The sequence below is a fragment of the Trichosurus vulpecula genome, chromosome 6, assembly GCF_011100635.1.
Source record: "Trichosurus vulpecula isolate mTriVul1 chromosome 6, mTriVul1.pri, whole genome shotgun sequence".
NCBI classification, from domain to species: Eukaryota; Metazoa; Chordata; class Mammalia; order Diprotodontia; family Phalangeridae; genus Trichosurus; species Trichosurus vulpecula.
The window spans coordinates 130,105,597-130,127,582 of NC_050578.1; positions in this window are offsets into that span (position 1 = coordinate 130,105,597).

A 21,986-nucleotide genomic window follows, 5' to 3' on the forward strand; every position below is an offset into this window, starting at 1 on the left:
ATAACCAGTGAAGATGAAAGTTTTAAAAATGAAAGAAGTGAGAGAGATGAATTAATGAAACATTTATTAATCACTAACTAGGCACAGACCATTGTGTTAAGTTCTGGGAACACAAATAGAAAATCAAGACCATTGCTACTTTCAATTCCAAAGGAGGAGACAACAAATACAAAAAGTTTCAGCTGCAAGTGATCCTTAGGGTGCAGTAGTAAAGCAGATTTTAATACCTTTTCTTTCATGTAATTTCCTCTGATAAAATCATATTGGTTTCTGCTGTTGAAGTATTTGACAGTGCCAAAGACTTTGGTGAATAAAACTTTCTTTTTTGGGTCTTCAATAGATGTCCCTGTAGCACTTTCAGGAGCAGGTGTCAAACCGTATCTCCACAGAGATTGCTTCCCACAATGGGAAGTATGGGTACTATGGGCATTATGGGCACTGAATTGGAAGCATTGCTATTTCAAAGGTTCTTGGGTTCAGGATCCTGGGCTGTCTCAATGACAGTTTGATGGAAATAAGGGTCAAGACGGTGATGGTGGTTTGAGAGCACATGTGTTTCCTGTTTCTCCCTAATGGCACCCAGATGCTTCAGCTAGGCTTGCCTACCTGATCTGTTAGTTGGTTGCCAGTTGGCAGGAATGACTGGTATCTTTTCTACAGGAATTGAGGGCCGAACTGGAAACCTGACCAGTGGTTTCCCAGGGTTATAAGCCCAGTTTTCCTGTGCTCATCTCCCTGTAGGTGGCAGCTGATCGGTAGGTGTTGGTAGAGATGAGGAAGGTGATCCCATTCTTCATAATGATTTCTCCCTTCAATAAAGTCCGTGGGGTTAGGTTGGAAGCAGGTCTGGTGTTCTGGGGGACACTGCAATTCCCAGGTTTAGGGTCCTGGGCTATCTCCATCATGGTTTGAGGGGAAATGGTGCTCAAGGTGGTGGTGGTTCAATTTGTCTAAAACATGTTCCTTTTTGTATCTCCCTGAGGTTGCCCTATTGCTTCAGCTAAGTTGGCCTGTTTTGTGTGAGGCAAGCCTTGTGTGGTCCAGTATGACTGGATCCACAAAGTAGAGGGGAATGAGGTATAAGAAAATTGGACAGGTAGAAGCCAGATTATAAAGGTCTTAAAAGCCAAACAGAGGATTTTATACTTGATCTTAGAGGACATAGGGAGTGCTGAAGTTTATTAAATAAGGAGATGATATAGTCAGATGTACATTTTAGGAAGATCAGTGTGACAGCTGTGTGGAGGATAGATTGGAGTGGAGAGAGACTTGAGGCAGAGAGAAAAACTGACAAGTTATTATAATAGTCCAAGCTTGAGGTGATGAATTCTTGGACCAAGGTTTTGGCCATGTCAGAGGCAAGAAGGGGGTGTACACAAGAGATGTTATAGAGGTAGAACTGACAGGACTTGGTAAGTGATTGCATATGGGGAGTGAGAGGCAATGAGGAGTCAAGGATGACAATTAGAATGTGAGCTTGAGTGATAGTGGTACCTTTGACATTGATAAAGAAGTTAGGAAAAAAGGAGAGTTTTGAGGGAAAGATAATGATATCAATTTGGGTTTGTATAATGACAACTGGGGATTCAGAATCACTGAGATGGAGAGGGTGTGATGGAATGGGAGTTCATATATCCTTAAGGATTGAGTTCAGGTAGGTAGCACTGTCCCTGAGAGTTCTGCCCTGAGGTGGAAAGGTAGTGGATCATTGTGAAGAGAAGTAAGAAGAGAAGTAAAGTGCAATGCAATAGCTGGCCCAGGGAAGCTATGGTGCTCCCTCCCGCCCAGGCAAGCAAGGCAACTGGTATGGAGATGTAGGAGGTGAGAGTGTGATGGAATGGCTGGGTAATTAGACTTCTCATTCATTTTCTTGAAAAATTATTTTCCTTTCCATTCTATTACATATGACAACAATACTCTTTCTTCTCACTTAGGGTTAGACTTAACACTGGAAGACTGTTACTTCAGGTTCTATGTTGGGATAAAATGAAGCATTTGCAGGTCATTTAACAGTCAATAAAAAGTTTACTTAGACCTAACAATTCGAGGTCATAGTGGTACTTAGCTTCTGTAGACATGACTCTTCTTCATATGGAAACTCATCTGTTCAGCCGGTCAGGATATGATGACTCACATAATTTTTGAATCCCCATCAATTTGGAAGGGCACTGACCACATCTGGGTGGGACTTTTTATACCTCCTTTTTAGTAAGAAGTTATGTCAATGTAGCCAGAGGCCACCAAGAAGCTCTATGAAGGGAGGCAAGGCTTGAGCCTTCTGTGATAATTTTCTCATCCCTAAAACTGGAACTGGAGACTAAACACACAAATTCCTCCAAGGTGATACATTTTGAAAAGAACAATTAACATTTGTTTCTGTGGCTTTGATTTTTTTTTGCATGCATAAGCATTTGTCAGGATGTACCTGTTCATCCCACCATACAAAACTGTAAGATCACCTAAGACAAAGTTGTATGAGTGTTTGTTTCTTATTTTTTAAAATAAACTCTAAAAACTTCATTCTCCTTTCCCCTCACACCATTGACACTAATCAATGACCACTGTCCTCACCATTACCTTGTAACGAAGGATAGACAAGTAAATGAAACCTATACATTGGCCATCTCTCATTCTACTCTGTTACCTCTTTGCTGAGTGACAGAAGCTTGGTTTCTCTATGAATCCTTTGAAGTCAGGACAAATTACTGTGCTCATCACACTCATACGTTTTGATATTTTTCAGGATTATTTCCCTTTACATTATTGTGATCACTGTGAAATTGTTCTCTTGGCTCTGCTTTCTTTGCCTTCTTCAATAGTTCATGTAAACCTTCGCAAGTTTCTTTTTCTTTTTCTCTTTCTTTCAGACCCCTAAGTAATACTTGCTTTCCAGATACCCTCTAAATGTCTGTTGATAGTACAGATGTTAAACAGAAGGAAGTCTACTGTGATGTAAAAATAAAATTGAAAATTAAAGCTAGAATGAACTTTAAATCTATTGTCCCTTTGACTGGTGTATGTGACAACTAAAAAGAGGTCTCTGAAGCTTGGCTGGATCTGTGATCTCGTGCCTCCAGTAATGAGGATCACAAAGTAGCCATGTCTTCTGATCTCGTGTTATTCTTGTCCATGGGCTATTGTTAATCCTGCAAAGATGGTTCATCCATCATGCTGGGGCCCTTCCATTAGGCCTCTTGACATTGCATGCATATCAATGGAACATGTAGCCATTGTCCTCACTCTTGCCACATGACTGACATGTTTGACACTGTCCTTCTTGTGCAAAAGATGACTTATTGATCAATAACTGAGCTGGTCCAGCCTAGGAAGTTATATCAATTAAACATTGTCTAGTGTACAAGTAAATTAGAAATTACGAACTAAAAGCTAAGAAATATAGAATTGAAATGTTAGGAATGATTCCCAACTGAAATCAGAAATAATTGCTCCCAGGTATGATGGAAAAAAATCTTGAACTAGTTGTTGAGTTTTAGTCTTGTCTCTGGAATTAGCTGTGTGACTTTGGGCAAGTACCAACCTCTCATTTTCTTCATCTGCAAAACAATGGAGTTGGACAGCAGGTAGGCCTGTAACCAATTCAGTTTAATAATCTACTAATAGTAATTCCCCTCTGGTAGAAACTGAGGCCTCAACTAGAAGTTGTCCCTACTCTCAGCCCAACTACTTACATTGTTCTATGTTCCGTTATTTCTGGAGCCATATTGATACATAAATTATGCATATTATTCTAATTATATGGTCCCTTCTAAGGTCCCATCTGGTTCTAAAATCTATGATTCCGTAATTGAGATTATGATGATTGGTAGGAAATACAGAATGATAGAATCTGAAGGGACCTTAGAAATAATCAACTTCAACTTCCATGCTGAGAAAATTAAGTCACAAAAATTTTTTGACTTAGAGTTTGGGGGAATGAAGATAGTAGGATGAAGAGCTCAAATGAATATCCATTCACCCACAATGAAGAAAAATTGATGACTCTCCCCTTAATGTGGACTGACCCATTCTCAGAACTAAACCTTGATGACAATCTGCCAATTCCATGGTGGTATCTGCTCTGAATTTGCTTTATATCTTAGGATATCAGAGAAAGTCAACAAACATTTATTAAGCACCTACTATTTTCCAGGCTCTGTTCTCACTGCAGGGGCAAACCAGAGTAGGGCTGATGGACCATGGAAGCAGAGAAAGGTAGAGTGATTGAAAGTTGCAATGAGAATTGAAAGTAGGCTTAAGAGGAGTGAGGCGGGTCCAGGTCAAATGAGCCAATTCAAAGTCTTAGCCTACCAATCAGCAGGGTCAGGTTAGTCAACTGGAGAAAGTGGGGCTGGGGTCATGCAGGGTGAGGAACCACATCTCAAGAGTATAAAGATCTTAAGTTCTGGGAAGTGGCTTACAGTTTTGACAAAGTATTATATCTCTACATCCCCTCTGTCTTGTATGCTTAACCTTTAGGAGATCCCCTGAGCTTGACTCATCTTAAATTACTGTCCATCAGCATCCCATAGAGCTGATCTTGGCTCAGATAATTTCAGGGCTGGGTGGAGTCAGCTGTTCTTAAAGAACAAGCACCATCTGTTCATAAACACCAGGCATGGATTTCTAGTGGATCGGTTCATATCTGCAAACCCCACTAGGAGTATCACTTCAAGCAAGGCAGCTAGGTAATACAGAAGGCAGTTAAGTGGTGCAGTGGATAGATTGTTGGTCCTGGAGTCAGGAAGACTCATATTCCTGAGTTCAAATTTGGTCTCAGACACTTACTAGCTGTGTGACCTGGACAAGTCACTTAACTTTGTCTGCCTCAATTTCCTTATCTGTAAAATAAGCTGGAGAAGGAAATGACAAACCATTCTAGTACCTTCATCAAGAAACCCCCAAATAGGGCCATGAAGAGTGGGACACAACTGAGAATGACTGAGTAACAGCAAACGTAATATAGTGGTTAGAGCAACAGGCCTGGAGGCAGAAGACCTGAGTTCCTGCCTCAAATCCTCAGAAAAAATCTCTCAGATCCTCTGACATTTAACTAGCTGTGTGTCCTACAGAAGGGGAAGGGCATGAACATTTCTTAAGTGTTTGCTCTATGCCAGGCACTGAGCTAAGTGCTTTACAGATCTTATTTCATATTATCCTCACAACTCTGGGAGGTGCGTGTCATTTATTATCATCCACATTTTAGAATTGAGGAAATGGAGGAAGACAGAATTTAAGTGACTTGCCCAGGGTCACACAAAGTCATAATAACTGGCATTTAAATAGCATCTACTATGTACTAGGCTCTTTGCAAATGTTTCATTTGATCCTCATAATAGCCCTGGGAAGGAGGTGATATCACTATCCTCATCGTACAGTTGAGGAAATGGAAACAAAGGTTAAGTAACTTGGCCAAGTTCCTACAGCTACTAGTCATCTGAGGTCCGGTCTGAACTTAGTTCTTCCTGACTCCAGGCCCAGTGTTCTATCTATTGTATCACCTATTGGCCTCTAGTGGCCCTGAGCAAGTCACTTACCCTCTCTCTTCAGAGTTTTCTCAATTATATAATAGAGATATTAATAGCACTTCCTTCCCAGGGTGGTTGTGGGGATAATATGAGGTATTTGTCAAGTGCTATGCAAACCTTAAAATAGTATATGAATACTAACACTCATTACTATTATTAGTCATGAAACAGAATGCTAACTTACAGAAAGATACATTCACTAAAGGCAGGAAGGCTCTTGTGAAATCTTTCTGTTGGCTCTCCCAAGGGTGACTGAAGGTAGGTGCCACTATACTATACACCCCTTAACTTTGTTTCTGTAGGTAAACATGAGAAATTCCCAGCTAGTGTGATGTGTTTCTAGACAAATAATTCATCTCTTTAAAGCCCTAGTTAAGGGGAAAAATAGAGGCCAAAGAAAAAAATCTCTCTTGGATTATAAATCCTAAGATATAAAGTGAATTCAGAGCAGATACCCCCATGGAATTGGCAGATTGTCATCAAGGTTTAGTTCTGAGAATGGTTCAGTCTGCATTAAGGGGAGAGTCATCAATTTTTCTTCATTGGGGATGAATATTCATTTGAGCTCTACATCCTATTATCTTCATTCCCCCAACTCCCAAGTCCTACCAGTTAGGTTTAAGTATTTCTTTACACACTCTGCTTTTTGAATGCTTTCTGATTTGATCCTCAAAACAACACTGAGAAGTAGGTGCTATTATTATCCCCACTTTACAGTTGAGGAAACTGAGGCAAACAGAGATTAAGTGACTTACTGAGGGTCATATAGCTAGTAAGTCTCTGAGACTGGATTTGAATTGAGGTCTTCTTGATTCCAGGTGTAGTGATCTATTATTGTACCACCTAGCTTCTTCTGGTATTGTAACTATACTGTACTGTACTATTATGTTATGTTCTATTATATTGTACTGTATTGTATTGTATAGTAGAGAGATAACATATAGCTATTTTGGTTGCTCAGTCAAATTAGCGGGGAGGAGTGGGGAAAGCTCACCAGCTTTACCAGCTCTACCCAGAACTTTTCAGTATTGCTTCTAAATTGATTGCATGGCAACAAGGGTCATTATGGTGATTGAAAAGGATCTTCTCATCCTACCTTCACCAAGTCCTTTGCAGTTTTGCTACTCGGGGTCCTTTGGATGATTTAAAGGTAATTCAACTCAGGCTGGCAACTTGGGAGACAATAGCTCAGTTATTCTCGCTGAGACAAACTGAATGGCACCAGGGGAGATGGAATTCGAAAGATAGAACTTAAAGTACTTAAGGTTTTTCTAGCTTTAGTTGTCTGAGTAAGATTGGCTGGGGTTTGCCACACAAAAGAACTGAAGCTATAAGGAAAAGATCTGGTAAACCCTCCCCTGCTGTGGCATAGCTGCAGAACAAAAGCTAACGATAATATAGAACAGTAGTAGTTTAGAAAAGAAATGTGTTCCAGTTGATGACCAACAGGTAGCAGCAGAGAGAAACACTAAACTGGGCATCAGAGAAACCCAGCCAAGATCAACATGATAACATCACAATGTGAATGGCAGTGTCAGGAATATAAGTTGTCTTGGCCAAGAATGTTCTTTCACTACACGTGTTTTGTCCATATATGTGCAATCATGTGTTTCCCTAGGTCACAAGTGTTGACTTATGGGTCCTGTCTCTCATTATGCATGTAGTATCTCAAGACCTTGGTATTTTTCTGGGTGCCATATATATTATTTACTCTAATGACTATATTGCTCTTCTAAGAATACTATCTTGAATTTAATAAGACTTTAAAGTTTATAAAGATTACTCAGGAAATATATTATTATGTTAATTTTGTAGATTAAGAAATTAGAATTGTTAAGTTTTCTAAGATCATACAGCTTATTGGTGAAAGACCTGGGACCAGTACCTAGCTCATTAAACTCCTTTCTGGTGTATTTTCCACAATTTCATCTAGAAAGTACAGAGAGTCAGGAGTGGAGCCTGGGGAGTAGTGAAGACTTGTAGCTTTGGCACTTTTATTAAAATTTAGGTCATTGGAGGAGCTAATCAGTGAGGAAGGGGAAGAGTATACTTAATAAAAAAGCATTTATTAAACACCTACCATGTACCAGGGATGTACTAGTTGCTGGGGACACAAAGAAAAATAGAACAGTCCTTACCCCCAAAGGACTCATTCTAGCCAATGAGATCATATGTACACATTTAAGTAGATACAAAATATATTCAAAGCAAATGCAAAGTAATTTCTTTTTTTAAAAATATATTTAGTTGTCAACATTGATTTTCACAAGAGTTTGAATTACAAATTTTCTCCCCATTTCTACCCTCCCCTCCCACTCCAAGATGGTGTATATTCTGGTTGCCCTGTTCCCCAGTCATCCCTCCCTTCTGTCACCCCACTCCCCTCCCATCCCCTTTTCCCATCCTTTCTTGTAGGGCAAGATAAATTTCTATGCCCCATTGCCTGTGTATCTTATTTTCTAGTTGCATGCAAAAACTTTTTTTTTGTTTTTGAACATCTGTTTTTAAAACTTTGAGTTCCAAATTCTCTCCCCTCTTCCCTTCCCACCCACCCTCCCTAAGAAGTCAAGCAATTCAACATAGGCCACATGCGTATCATTATGTATAACCCTTCCACAATACTCATGTTGTGAAAGACTCACTATATTTTGCTCCTTTCTAACCTATCCCCCTTTATTGAATTTTCTCCCTTGACCGTGTCCCCTTTCGAAAGTGTTTGTTTTTGATTACTTCCACCCCCATCTGCCCTCCCTTCTATCATCCCCCCCTTTTTTATCTTCTTCTTCCTTCTTTTTCCTGTGGGGTAAGTTACCCAATTGAGTATGTATGGTATGCCCTCCTTGGGTCAAATCTGATGAGAGCAAGATTCACTCATTCCCCCTCACCTGACTTCTCTTCCCTTCCTACAGAACTGCTTTTTCTTGCCACTTTTAGGTGAGATAATTTACCCCATTCTATCTCTCCCTATCTCCCTCTCTCAATATATTCCTCTCTCATCCCTTAATTTTATTTTATTTCTTTTAGATATCTTCACTTCATCTTCAACTCACCCTGTGCCCCTCCCCCCCCCTCTATATATGTATATATATACACATAAATGTATACATACATACACATACATGTATACATACATACACACTCACATATACATATATATATATATATATATATATATATATATATATATATGCATATTCCCTTCAGCTACCCTAATACTGAGGTCTCATGAATCATACACATCATCTTTCCATGTAGGAATGTGAACAAAACAGTTCAACTTTAGTAAATCCCTTGCAATTTCTTTTTCTTATTCTTTTTCTTGTTTACCTTTTCACACTTCTCTTGATTCTTGTGTTTGAAAGTCAAATTTTCTATTCAGCTCTGGTCTCTTCACTGTGAAAACTTGAAAGTCCTCTATTTTCTTGAAAATCCATATTTTGCCTTGGAGCATGATACTCAGTTTTGCTGGGTAGGTGATTCTAGGTTTTAATCCTAGCTCCATTGACCTCTGGAATATCGTATTCCTAGCCCTTCGATCTCTTAATGTAGAAGCTGCTACATCTTGGGTTATTCTGATTGTGTTTCCACAATACTCAAATTGTTTCTTTCTGGCTGCTTGCAGTATTTTCTCCTTGATCTGAGAGCTCTGGTATTTGGTGACAATATTCCTAGAAGATTTCTTTTTGGGATCTATTTGAGGAGGCAATCAATGGATTCTTTCAATTTCTATTTTGCCCTGTGGCTCTAGAATATTAGGGCAGTTCTTCTTGATAATTTCTTGAAAGATGATATCTAGGCTCTTTTTTTTGATCATGGCTTTCAGGTAATCCAATAATTTTTAAATTCTCTCTCCTGGATCTATTTTCCAGGTCAGTGGTTTTTCCAATGAGATATTTTACATTGTCTTCCATTTTTTAATTCCTTTGGTTCTGTTTTATAATATCTTGATTTCTCAAGTCACTAGCTTCCACTTGCTCCAATCTAATTTTTTAAGGTGGTATTTTCTTCAGTGGTCTTTTGGACCTCCTTTTCCATTTGGCTAATTCTGCCTTTCAAGGCATTCTTCTCCTCATTGGCTTTTTGGAGCTCTTTTGCCATTTGAGTTAGTCTATTTTTTAAGGTGTTGTTTTCTTCAGTGTATTTTTCAGCACTTTTTGGGTCTCCTTTAGCAAGTCATTGACTTGTTTTTAATGGTTTTCTTGCATCCTTCTCATTTCTCTTTCCAAATTTTCCTCTACTTCTCTAACTTGCTTTTCCAAATCCTTTTTGAGCTCTTCCATGGCCTGGGACCAGTTCATGTTTTTCTTGCAGGCTTTTGTTGTAGGCTCTTTGACTTTATTGACTTCTTCTGGCTGTATGTTTTGGTCTTCTTTGTCACCAAAGTAAGATTCCAAAGTCTGAGACTGAATCTGGGTGTGTTTTCGCTTCCTGGCCATATTCCCAACCAACTAACTTGACCCTTGAGTTTTTCAGTGGGATATGACTGCTTGTAGACTAAAGAGTTCTATGTTCCACGCTTGTGGGGATGTGCCAGCTCTGCCACATCATCACTCCTCCTTCCCCAAGAACTCCCAATCCGGACTGGACTTAGATCTTCAGCAGGCTCTGCACTCTGCTCTGATTCGCCACTTAATTCCACCCACCAGGTGGGCCTGGGGCTGGAAGCAACTGCAGCTGTAGTTCTGTAGCTGCCCCACCTCCGCTGCCCCCCGGGGCGGTAGCCGAACAGGGAACTCCTTCCACTCCGGCAGCTTTTCCCACTAACCTTTTCTGTTGTCTTTGGTGTTTGTGGGTTGGGAAGTCTGGTAAATGCTGCAGCTCACTGATTCAGGGTGCTACGGCACTCTCCGCCCGGCTCCTGGTCTGGTTGGTCTGGGCACAGCCCATGCTGGGCTCTGCTCCGCTCTGCTCTGCTCCACTCCCAGCTCTGTGTGGGGTAGACGTCATCCAGAGACCATCCAGGCTCTCCTGGGCTGGAGCCCTGCTTCTCTCTGCTATTTTGTGGGTTCTGCTGTTCTAGAATTGGTTCAGAGCCATTTTTTATAGGTTTTTGGAGGGACTTGGCGGGGAGCTCACGCTAGTCCCTGCTTTTCAGCCTCCATTTTGGCTCCACCCCACCCCCAATGCAAAGTAATTTTTAAGGGGAGGATGAGGTTTCAGAAGCTAGCATAATCAGTAAAAACACTATGCAGGAGGTGGTCATCAAGCAGAACTTTGAAGGAGGCGAGGGGTTTTAATAGGTGGTGGTGAGTAGGGAGCACATTTCAGTCATAGGAGACAGCCTATAAAGGCATGTAGATAGGAGATGGAGTGTAGTTGGTTTGGCTGGACCATAGAGTGTGTGAAGGAGATATGAAAACTGAGATACTTCAGAGGTAGGTCTAGGAGGGATATTACAGTAGGAACCTTTGGAACATCCAGAGGATAGTACAAGGACCCAGAGTACTTGAGACAATTGGAACGGTGTAGGAGAGAGGAGAAGGAAATAAATAGGAAAAACTAAAGACAAACTTTGCCTCCTTTGAAGGTTTTTTTTTCCTGGAGCTCTAATGGTCCCAGAAAATCCTCTCTCCTCCTAATTTTGTCATATGTGCCATTGGACAGTGATGCTCATTTTAAAATTATTTAGGACATACTTAGAGCTGGTATACGCCATGTCATACAGCTTCCTGGATTACTTACATGTGGGGGATAGAGCATGGTATTCATGCAATAAAGGCTATTACTATGAATTCTTTGAAGTCAGATTCAAAGAAATCCAATCCCGTGCCTATAGATTGCATTTATAACTTTAAGGCACTTCAAAAATTCACACTTTCACGTGGGAGAATAGGTGAGAGGATATAATGGCTCATGGAAAACCCATTACTCTGACTGGAAGGGCAACATCTTTCTGAGAATGGGTCAATGAGGTACATGGATGACTGTACATTTTTACATCCATCATATGATGCCTTCCAGGTAGTCAGACAATGACTGTCTAGGTCACTTACCATAACTTTCAGAAATTCAAGACACACCCATGTTTCCCATAAGTATTTTTCACTGTTAAGATGCCATCATTTTAATCATCAGATTTTTAAAGATTATATTATGGTTGGTTACTGTGGAGTTCCCTCCTGAGGAGAAAGTAATTTATCTTTACAAATTGGTACATGGGTAGGGAGCTAGCTTAGCATCTTTAGGGTGCTTGAGAAATTCTTGTATGGCGTGACTGCCCCAGGAATTAATTGCATCTTCTGATTTATCAAAGCTGGCTTCTGTCTCTTTGGTCCTATGAATTCTTCCCCTACTACTCTTGTAGATCCCCAAAACCCTATATTTCATAATTACTCCTAAACTCAACCTTCATCAATCTGCTCCTTTGTCAAATTCCTGTAATTCACAGGGTTGAGACTATTTGCCTTCTGCACACAAAGGACCAACTCCTACAGGTCGTGTACATGTGTAATTCTTGCTACTAGAGAGGCTGAGGCTATAGTGGATTGCTTGAGCTCAGGAGTTCTGGGCTGCGATAGGGTTAAAGCTGATAATGTCTACACCAATATGGTGAGCCTCTATGCTCTAGGAGCCACAAGGCTTCCTAGGAGGGATGAATCAGCCCAGGTCAAAAACTAAACTTCCTTGCTGATCATTTGGGGTCAAGACTGTGAGTGGCCACTGCACTTTCAGCTTGTTTCCAAAACAAAACAAAAGATACCCACAGAGGACAAGATAGTCCTTCTGCTAAGACTTAGGAGTCTGATGAGTGGTAGGCCTCCAACATTTAGTATTTTGGAAGTCCGAGGGGACGGGGAGAGAAACAACATCCTCTTATCCACAGATTAGTAAGTAGCAGATTCCAGACTAGAGCTCAGGTCACCTGACTGTCCTGGGTTCTTTCCACTGTTATATTGTTCTAACGTAGGTTAGCCAGACTTAAGGAAACTGAATTTTGGAGCAAGTCACCAAGCCTCTTGAAATTGCTCGTTTAACAAGATTTCTGAAATATAGCTGTCTCTGCTTTCTTTTTGTTGTTGTTGTGTTAGTTCAGTCATGATCAAGCGTCCATGATCCTATTTGGGGTTTTCTTGGTAAAGACACTGGAATGGTTTGCCATTTCCTTCTCTACCTCATTTTACTGATGAGGAACTGAAGCAGAGTTCCTTTGCAAACTTGCCCAGGGTCAGAATGCTAGCAAGTGTCTGAGGCCAGATTTGAAGAGGAGTCTTCCTGACTTCAGGCCTGGAACTCTATCCACTGTACCATCTAGCTGCTAGCTTTCTTACCACCCACTCATTTCTTAAAACCTTTCAATATAAATTCTGACCCTACCACTTTACTGAAATTATTATTTCCAAGAGATTATCAATAATATCTTAACTGTTAAATTTGTTGACCTATTCTGAGTCTTTATTCTGTTACATCTTTGTAGCTTTTCCAATTTATTTTCTATTCACCAAAGGGATTTTCCTAAAAGTATAGATGATCATAAAACATCCCAGTCAATAAACTCAAGTGGCACTCTATTAGCCCCCAAATCAAAAAGAAAACCTTGTTTAGAATCTAAAGCCTGGTCCTACTTTAATTTTCAGTCATCTTAAATTTATTCTCCTCTCTGCATTGTACCATCCATCTACCCTGGCCTACTTTCTATTCCTCATACAGGATATTCCATGTAGCGACCAGGCCTTGGCTGTCCCCTAAGATCTGAAATGCTCTTCCTCCTCATCTCTGACTCATAGCTTACTCAGGCTTCCTTCAAGACTCAGATCAAATTCCAATTTCTACATGAAGCCTTTAGTGGTTCTCTCTTATAACTAGTTCCTTCCTTCTGAGACTACCTTCCCTTTATGCTGACTATATCATGTATGCACACAATTATCTTTGTGTTTTCTCCCCCAGGACAGTGTGAGATCTTTGGGAGGAGGGGACTGTTTTGTCTTTCTTCCTAATCCTGGAGATTAGAAGAGTGCCTAGCCCATAGTAAGCACTTACTAAATGCTTGTTGACTGACTGATGGACCAAATGTTGATCATACCCTTCTCCTGGGTACTTTCTCTTTGCTTGACTTCCATGACACTGCTCTGTCTTTGTTCTCTTCCTACTTGTCTGATCACTCTTCTCCTTTGCTGCATCATTATTGTTCTCCTGCCTGATTCTTGTGGATGTTCCCCAGAACTCTACATTCTCTCCCTTGGTTCCCATGGGGTTAAAATATCACTCAGATGACTCTCAAATCTATAATATTTAACTTGAAACTCTCTCCTGAACTCTCCTCTCACATTAGCAGCTGTCTGTTGGATATTTCCTAGATTCTCCATTGGCATCTCAAAAAGAACATGCTTAAGACCATTCAGCCAGTCACCTGATTCTTTACTTTAAAGTCATCTCTGTCTCTCCCTTCTCCCTTATCTCCTAACCCCAAATAAAACCAGTTGCCAAATCTTACTGATTTTACCACCACATTTCTCACATCTATTCACATATTGCTACTCATACAACCCTCACCCTACTTCAGGCCCTAGTCACTTCTCATCCAAACTTTTACAATAGCCTCCTAACTGATTTTCCCTGCTTCCAGGCTCTTCCTTCTTGAATTCATCTCCTCCACAAGTGCCAGTCTTTCTGGTCTGGTCATGTCATTCCCTTGCTCAAAAACCTCCAGTGGTTTCCTATTACCTGCAGGATAGAACACAAACTCCTCTGTTTAGGCCTCTCCACAATCATATTGCTACTTACCTTTCTCACCCTATTTCATATTATGCTCTTTCATAAATCCAAAGTCAGTCAAATGGGACAGTTGTAGATTTAAGGACCTATAGCATTTCAGAGTTGAAAAGGATCTCAATGGCCTTAAAAAGTCCACCGTACAGCTCAAAAAGACTCCCTACCACAACATACATGACAATTGATCGTCTGATTGAAAGCCTTAACCTATATATGTAGATTGAGCCCAATTCAGATTATTAGACTCCTTCTAGGCAGAGGGGATGTGCAAAACTGTAAGCCAGTAATCCATTGGCTCAAAACTGATTCAGCCTTGGGAGTTTTGCTTTGATCTTGAACTCAGGACTTAATAATTGAATCATTTTTTTATTCCTTGTGATCAAGCATTCACCTTGAACTCTGTCTCCAGTAACTATCTCTGTTCAGTGACTCACATGCCTGAGTTCTGAGAATGATAGTTTAGCTCCTCTTGCTCTCTTAGTACTTCCAGGAATCAGAATCCTATGCCTGAATTCCTGTGCCTAATGCCAACTGCATAGCTGATTCTCCTCTGCATATTGCCTAATACCAGACCTTGTTGATGTATGTATCTATCTGTTTGTGCTGCACTGCTCCCCAACCTCACACCCTCCCTCCTCATTACCTGATGCTTGGATTTATCATGATCACTCATTCTTTCATTGGCTAGTCTTTTTTTTTCTGAGGGGGGAAGGCAGGGCAATTGGGATTAAGTGACTTGCCCGAGGTCACACAGCTAGTGAGTGTGTCAAGTGTCTGAGGCTGGATTTGAATTCAGGTCCTCCTGACTTCAGGGCCAGTGCTCTACTCACTGTGCCACCTAGCTGCACCTTTTTTTTAAAAAAACTAAAACTAAAAAATAAATTTATTTAAAAAAAATAAAAGAAAGAATTAGTCATTAAACACAGCCAGTAAGTCATTGATCTGCTTGTACACAACATCTAGTATCTCAGCAGTCAGGTATCCCTGAGGGAAAGTAACCTCTCAGAATGTCATCCAGATCTCTCAAGATGGTATCCAGATTTCCTGGGTGGGCAGGCGGATGTCCCTCAGGGAGAAGCATTGTAAGCTCAAGCCCAACAGTTCTCTTGTGTAGACTGATGGGCTGCAGTTCTTGCTGCTTAGAAGAAGGGAACATGTCCCTTACGCTGCTGACTGAATCCCAACTATGTTACTCTGTTCTCTACATTTCATTTATTTTTCTCTCAAAAAATCTGGTCAATTTTTAATACATTAGGAGATTGGGAACTGGAAAAGAACTTCCCTCTTTTTTGTAGGCATATTACAAACCCAAATGTCCACGTAATTTTGATTTAATTCTGTGTTTTTGTAAACTTGTTCCTAATAGATGAGTTTACTTGTTATTTGCTGATTATTCTGAATGACTCCATCTTTCCTGAAATACCCAAGCTATTCAAGTTGCAATTCTGCAATTCAACAGACATATGTGTGTGTGCGTGTGCGTGTGCGTGTGCGTGTGCGTGTGCGTGTGTGTGTGTGTGTGTGTGTGTGTGTGTGTATGTGTGTGTGTGTGTATGTGTGCTTGTTTGTACATGCAAGAAAGGCACCATATCTTTGATGCTTAGCACTTTGGGATTTCTTTTAGGGGATGCATAAATATCTCCAGAACTTATCTTTTCTCCTCATTTTGATGGGGTATGGACCCAAGCTGAGACCTTTTCCCCTTACCCCAAAAGAATTTGTGTCCCATTTGTCCATAGGCCCTGGAAACCACCGCCTCCCACCTTGAATTCTCCCTGAATCTTCCCACTTGATCTGGCTTTTCATGCCCAAATCTGTTACCCTTAATCTAGCCTAGCCCTCCATTATCTGTTGTCTCTAGATTGCCTCCCCCTACTTCCCACTCTTGATCTCATCAAAATCCTATTCTCTTGGTTCCTACACTGACCTCTAGTCACCCCAGTTCCATCAAGATCCTCCTTAGATTCCTCCTCAAGACCCACCCTAGACCCCTCCTCCCATCCCGTCAGACTACCTGACTACCCCTAGATTCCTCCCTCAGACTTTCTCTATATAAGATCCATCTTATCTCCATGAAGGTGCTCAGATTCAGTCCAGCTCAGACTTAATCTGGCTCAGATTGTTCTGGTCCACTTGTCAACACAAGCATCACAAATGCTTAGATTCCTCAAGAGTCCAGCCAATACTCAGATTCCTTAAGTGTCTAGCAAATGGTGAGATTTCTTAAGAGTCTGGCCAATACAGTGGATCTTGAATAAACTTTGTTTTTCTTTGGCTGAAAGAAGGCTTGAGTTGAATTCATTCGGGCAGGACCCAGAGTGTCGGTATTTTGGGGTCCGGAGCACCCCTCCACCTCAACAATTTCACATTTGGAATTTCATGTCACTTAACCCATGTCTTTCAAACATCTATATTGTCTCTTCACTAAGCAAATTCCCACAACACGTATTTATCAAGCATACAATGAGAATCCCACTCCAGTAGGCCTTTTGTTCACTGCACACCAGAAAAACAGCACCAAATCTAATCCCTTCACATGCAATATATTCAGTCTGGTTTCTTTCATGAAAATTACATCTATTTGTTGTATCAGAGCCAACTAGTTTGCATCTTTAACATATGCCATTTGCCTTTCTTATTCATATTCCCACTTTGAGCTGTGCCTAAGTCACATTTGTGGATTTTTAATATGCTCTTCTTCAGACTCCTTTTTCTTTTGCCTTTTCCATTTCCCTACTATTTGTATACAATGTTTTCCCTCCTTGTCTCCATCTCCTGTCTTCCCTGGTTCCTCCAAGACTCAGATCAAATCTTGTCTTCCACAACAAGCCTTTTCTCTTCCCTTTCAAAGCTAGTGGCTTGACTCTGAGATAACCTCCAAATTGTCCTGTACACATATTTTATGTGCATATTTGTTTTTATATTGTCTCCCCATTATAATGGGAGTTCCAATTTCCTTGAGGGCAGGAACTTTTTTTGCCTTTCACTGTATTGCCAAGGCTTAACATAACACTGGCAAATAGTAAGCACTTAATAAATACTTGTTGACTTTACTAAGTTTGTTTTCCAACCCAATCTGCCCTCTATTTCAGTTCCTTCTAATCATAAAAGTGCCCCTGGAACAACCATTCTGCTCCATCTAAGCCAATCTGCTTGCTGAAATCCACCCTTTTTTTGTTCCCAGTTCTTTTATTCTGAGTTGCAAAAGGCCCTTCCCTTCTCTAATCAAATCCATTACTTCCTTTAACATTTGTTAAACCCGAAAGTTTGGTAGAAGGAGGCAAATGAGCTAGGTGATGGAAAAATTCATATTACTTATTTATTTATCCATTCATTCCCTTTAAACATAGCAGACAGATATGATCATGGAATGAACCAGACAGAGTCTGACTGACTTGTACAGAAACATGAACAGGTTTTACATTTTTTTTACAACAATCACAATTCAGCATGTTACTCAAATTTACGATTCCCATGTATGTTAAACCAACAAGACAAGGATTTCCCTTAATGGAATAGGGTTGTAAAGAATGTTGACAAAGCTCAGTTAATACTAATCGAGGTAGTCTTTCTTGGGTTAGGGTCTCATCCTTTAATGGCTAACAGGGGTAAGAATGTCCTTAGGTCAGTCTAATCTGGTCTTGTTGACAGTGGTAAGTGTATTTCCTGAGCAAACTTTTAGAGAACAAAGAAGCCCAGGTCCTGGATCTTCATCCACTTACTCATTAATTCAGGCTCTGGGTCTGGTTGAAATTAAAAATGATATAAAATGGTATAAAATGTTCCACACATTCAACTCAAAATATCCTCTCACAAGCCAAATGCTGCCAGATCAATGAGATTTCCTTCTCTGCAGGAGTAGCAGACCACACTGACAATGGGAAAACTATAGATACAAAATGTCTTCTGATTTCAATAACTTTTTATTCTGTGCCACTTAGTTTTCTTCTGATTAAAATGGAAAAGAATGCTCTTGATTGACTGCTAGGTAACTTGAAAGTCACACCAAAAGAACAATTATCAGTGGTATATTGGAGCTGTGTGAGATAGAAACACTGACCAATTTACCAGTCATGTGATGTTGGAGAAGTTATAGTCACTTTAGTTCCCTGTCCTTTGGTTTCCTCATCTTTAAAAATAGTTGGCCCCCAAATTCTCTAAATTCTCTCTGACAGTCTGAAGTTTTACGCCTGGGTCTTGGGTGGTTCTCTCCTAATCAATAGCTTGATTGATAGTCTGATTGAAAGAATGAAAAAAATGTTCAATGAATTTTAAGATGACATTGAATGAAATGAAGATTTCTTACTCTCTGGAATATGAGACTTAATAAGTAAATTATGTTAAATATTTTGAAAATTGGTCTGCCATAAAGAATCTGACCTTCAATATTGAAGGATTCTAGGATGTGTGTTTATTTATTTAAATTTATTTTTATTTTTAGTTTACAACACTGAGTTACACAAGTTTTTGAATTCCAAATTTTCTTCCCCTCCCTCTCCTCCCTCCCACCCCCAAAGATGGCATGTAATCTGATTCTACATATACCTTCACATTAAACTTATTATCACAATAGTCAAATTGTAAAGAAGAATTATAACCAATGAAATGAGTCATGAGAAAGAAGAAACAAAACCAAAAAGGAAAAAAAAAGAAAAGAAAAAGAAAAAAAAGACAGAGAGCAAATAGTTTGCCTCAATCTGCATTCAGACTCCATAGTTCTTTCTCTGGATGTGGATAGCTTTTTCCATCATGAGTCTTTTGGAGCTGTCTTAGAACCTTGCATGACTGAGAAGAGCCAAGTCTATCAAAGTCAGTCATCACAGTTACTGGGTCTATAATGATGTATAATGTTCTCTTGATTCTGCTCTTCTCACTCAGCATCTGTAACAACAATGCTACTTGCCACTACTGTGGCTGTGTAAGACCAACAACACCAGCACATAGGAGGGCTACTAGCACAGGTTTTTTGATTTGCTTTTCTAAGGAAAGCAACTTTAAGGGGTTTACAATCTCACTTTAATTAAACATACATATATCATTCATTTAGTTCAGGGGAAAAAGTCAGCAACGTGAACTTCAGAGCAAATACAAACAGAAATTATAAGCAGAAATTACATAAACAGAGCAAAATAACACAAATCAACAGACAAGCTTCCATCTGTCTGACCATAGGAATACATACACAGTTACCAGAGAGAGAAGTACCAACATCTGGGTTTTCAAAGTCGGGGGGCTCCTTAACAGCTACCCAGAGTATCCACACCAACGCTCTTCCCAAGCAAAATGCTAACTTCAGAGTATATATACATTTCTTCAGGGTCAGAGGGCATCACAACCATGTGACTCAAACCCATGTGACCTAGGCCTTCCCATGACTTAAGCAGGTCATCAAAGACTCTTGATTCAACCAAAGACTCTTGATTGAAACAAAGGCAAGACTCAAAGGCACTTGATTGCCTTAGTGCTGAGAAGTACTCCAAAACAAAAAATAAGCCCTGCTTGCCATTACATTTCCACTCCTCCAGGATTCTTGGCCTACACAATCTAAATAGCCATGGATCCTGGAACAAATTGAGGAACTATACTTTGTGATCCCATCACATAATAACTTATTAGTAAGGTACCCACAGAGTCTTAAATAAAACATATTCAGTATATCTTATAGTATTTCTCAGAATACCCACATGGCATATATCATTGTTCAACAAACTAAACCACAATGTTCATAGCAGCATCCTTAAGCAAAACATCATTCAGTAACATTCCCCAAAATACTTATTTACACAAGCAGTAAGTCTCAGGTCAGGGTCTTCCCTAACACAGTGCATCATCCTTAAGGGGTGGCAGAAAATACAAACACCATCCACCCCTACAATCTCTTTGGTTAATACAGAGTGTCCAAGTAAAATCCTTTTGGGGCTGTGTCCTTCTCCCCATACTGATGTTGTGGGCTTCTTCCTGGCACTCAGGTTCAGACATGCTTTAATGAGCAAAGTTGCAACTCAATGTAATATCAATTAAGTTGGGACTTTTTTTTACTGTTTTAGAAGGATAAATTAATTAATTGTCTTTGATTGAGCCTTACTAGGTGCAAAGCCCCAGGCCCAAACCCCTATCTACTAGGTGCTAAGCCTATGTGGGTGTGAAGCCCTCAGGGTCCTAAGGGAAGTTGCTAAGACCAGAGCCAATAGTAGGAGCCTGAGTTCTGGTCACTCACATGACATTTGATGATGGCTAAAGGGTATATAAAAGAGAGAACAGAGCTATTTGCTTGGGGCTCTCACTCTTAGAGGAGTGTTGATGTAGAGACTCTGGGCAGCTGTAGTTAAGAGCCCTCCAGCTCATTCACCAAGATGCTGATGCCTTCTTGGTAACTATGAATTGTATTTGGTCTATTTATAATGTATGTTTGTAATTTGTTTGTATTTGCTCTGAAGTTCAGGGAGCTGGCTTTTTCCCCTGAACTAAGTGAATGATATTTGTTTGTTGGATTGAAATAAGATTGTTAACCCCTTAACGTTGCTTTCCTTGGTAAAGCAGGTCAAAAGAACCTGTGCTGGTAGCATTCTTGTTGTTGGGCTTGTGTTGGTCTTTCACTCCCACAGCAGTTGCTAGCTGAATTGTTGCAACACACAAATAACAAAAGTCCGAATAAAGTTCTCTTGGGTGGTGGGTTCTTCTCCCCACACTGATCTGACTCCTCCTTCCAAGTCTTGAGGAGCAGCTGGGCAACAAAGCCAACAGGGAGAGTCCTTGGGGGTCCATGGAACTTCCCCTCACCCACCACAGAGAACTCCACCCTCCGTCTGGGTCCCAAACTTTCCCAGGAAGACCCAGCAGCAGAAAAGCACACTCAGCACCTTGTTGCAAAATTTTTATCTTGCTCCGGGGCTGAATTCCAAGCTCTGGGTTCCTCATCCTCCAGCAGGAGCCAGCTGCTCCAGGCTTCTGCCTGAGCCCCAATGCAGGCAGCTCTCCATTTCCATTCTTTCTCTCACCTCACCAAAGTCGGCACACAGGCAGTTCTCCACTTTTTCTCTTACTTCGCCAACCATTCCCAGAGTCTGTACATAGGCAGTTCTCCACTCTTGCTCCATGGCTTCACATGCAATACAATCTCAGGACATTCACCCCTCCAGCACAGTCCAGAGCCAGGCTAATCCACTCAAGCCCTGGCTCTGGCCATTCCCACCTCTCCCAAGCCGGTGCTTGTTTTCCTCTCACAGCCACTGCTCCAGACTGTCTCATCCAGAGTGCTAGTGGGGTAAGGAGGGAGAAGGAGAGATTATCTCCCAGAGGCCCTACTCTAGGCACCAAGGAAACTGCTCCCATCACTGTTACTTGTCTGTTTTCCCTCAGGCCACTGCTGCTCCTGGGGCTCCATAGAACCATTGTCACCAAAACTGGGAGACAATGAACAAGTATCCCAGGCTCCATGCTTTTCTTTTAATTTGCAGATCCTGCCTGATTATGACATTTTGTAATGACAACATTACTTGTAGCTACTGTGGCTGTGTAAGGCCAATAACACCAACATGCAGGAATGCTGTTAGCACAGGTTCTTTGATCTGCTTTTCTAAGGAAAGCAACTTTAAGGGGTTTAGAATCTCACTTTAATCAAACATACATATATCATTCACTTAGTTCAGGGGGAAAAGTCAGCACTGTGAACTTCAGAGAAAACACAAACAGAAATTACAAGCAGAAATTACAGAAACGGAGCAAATAACACAAATCAACAGACAGGCTTTG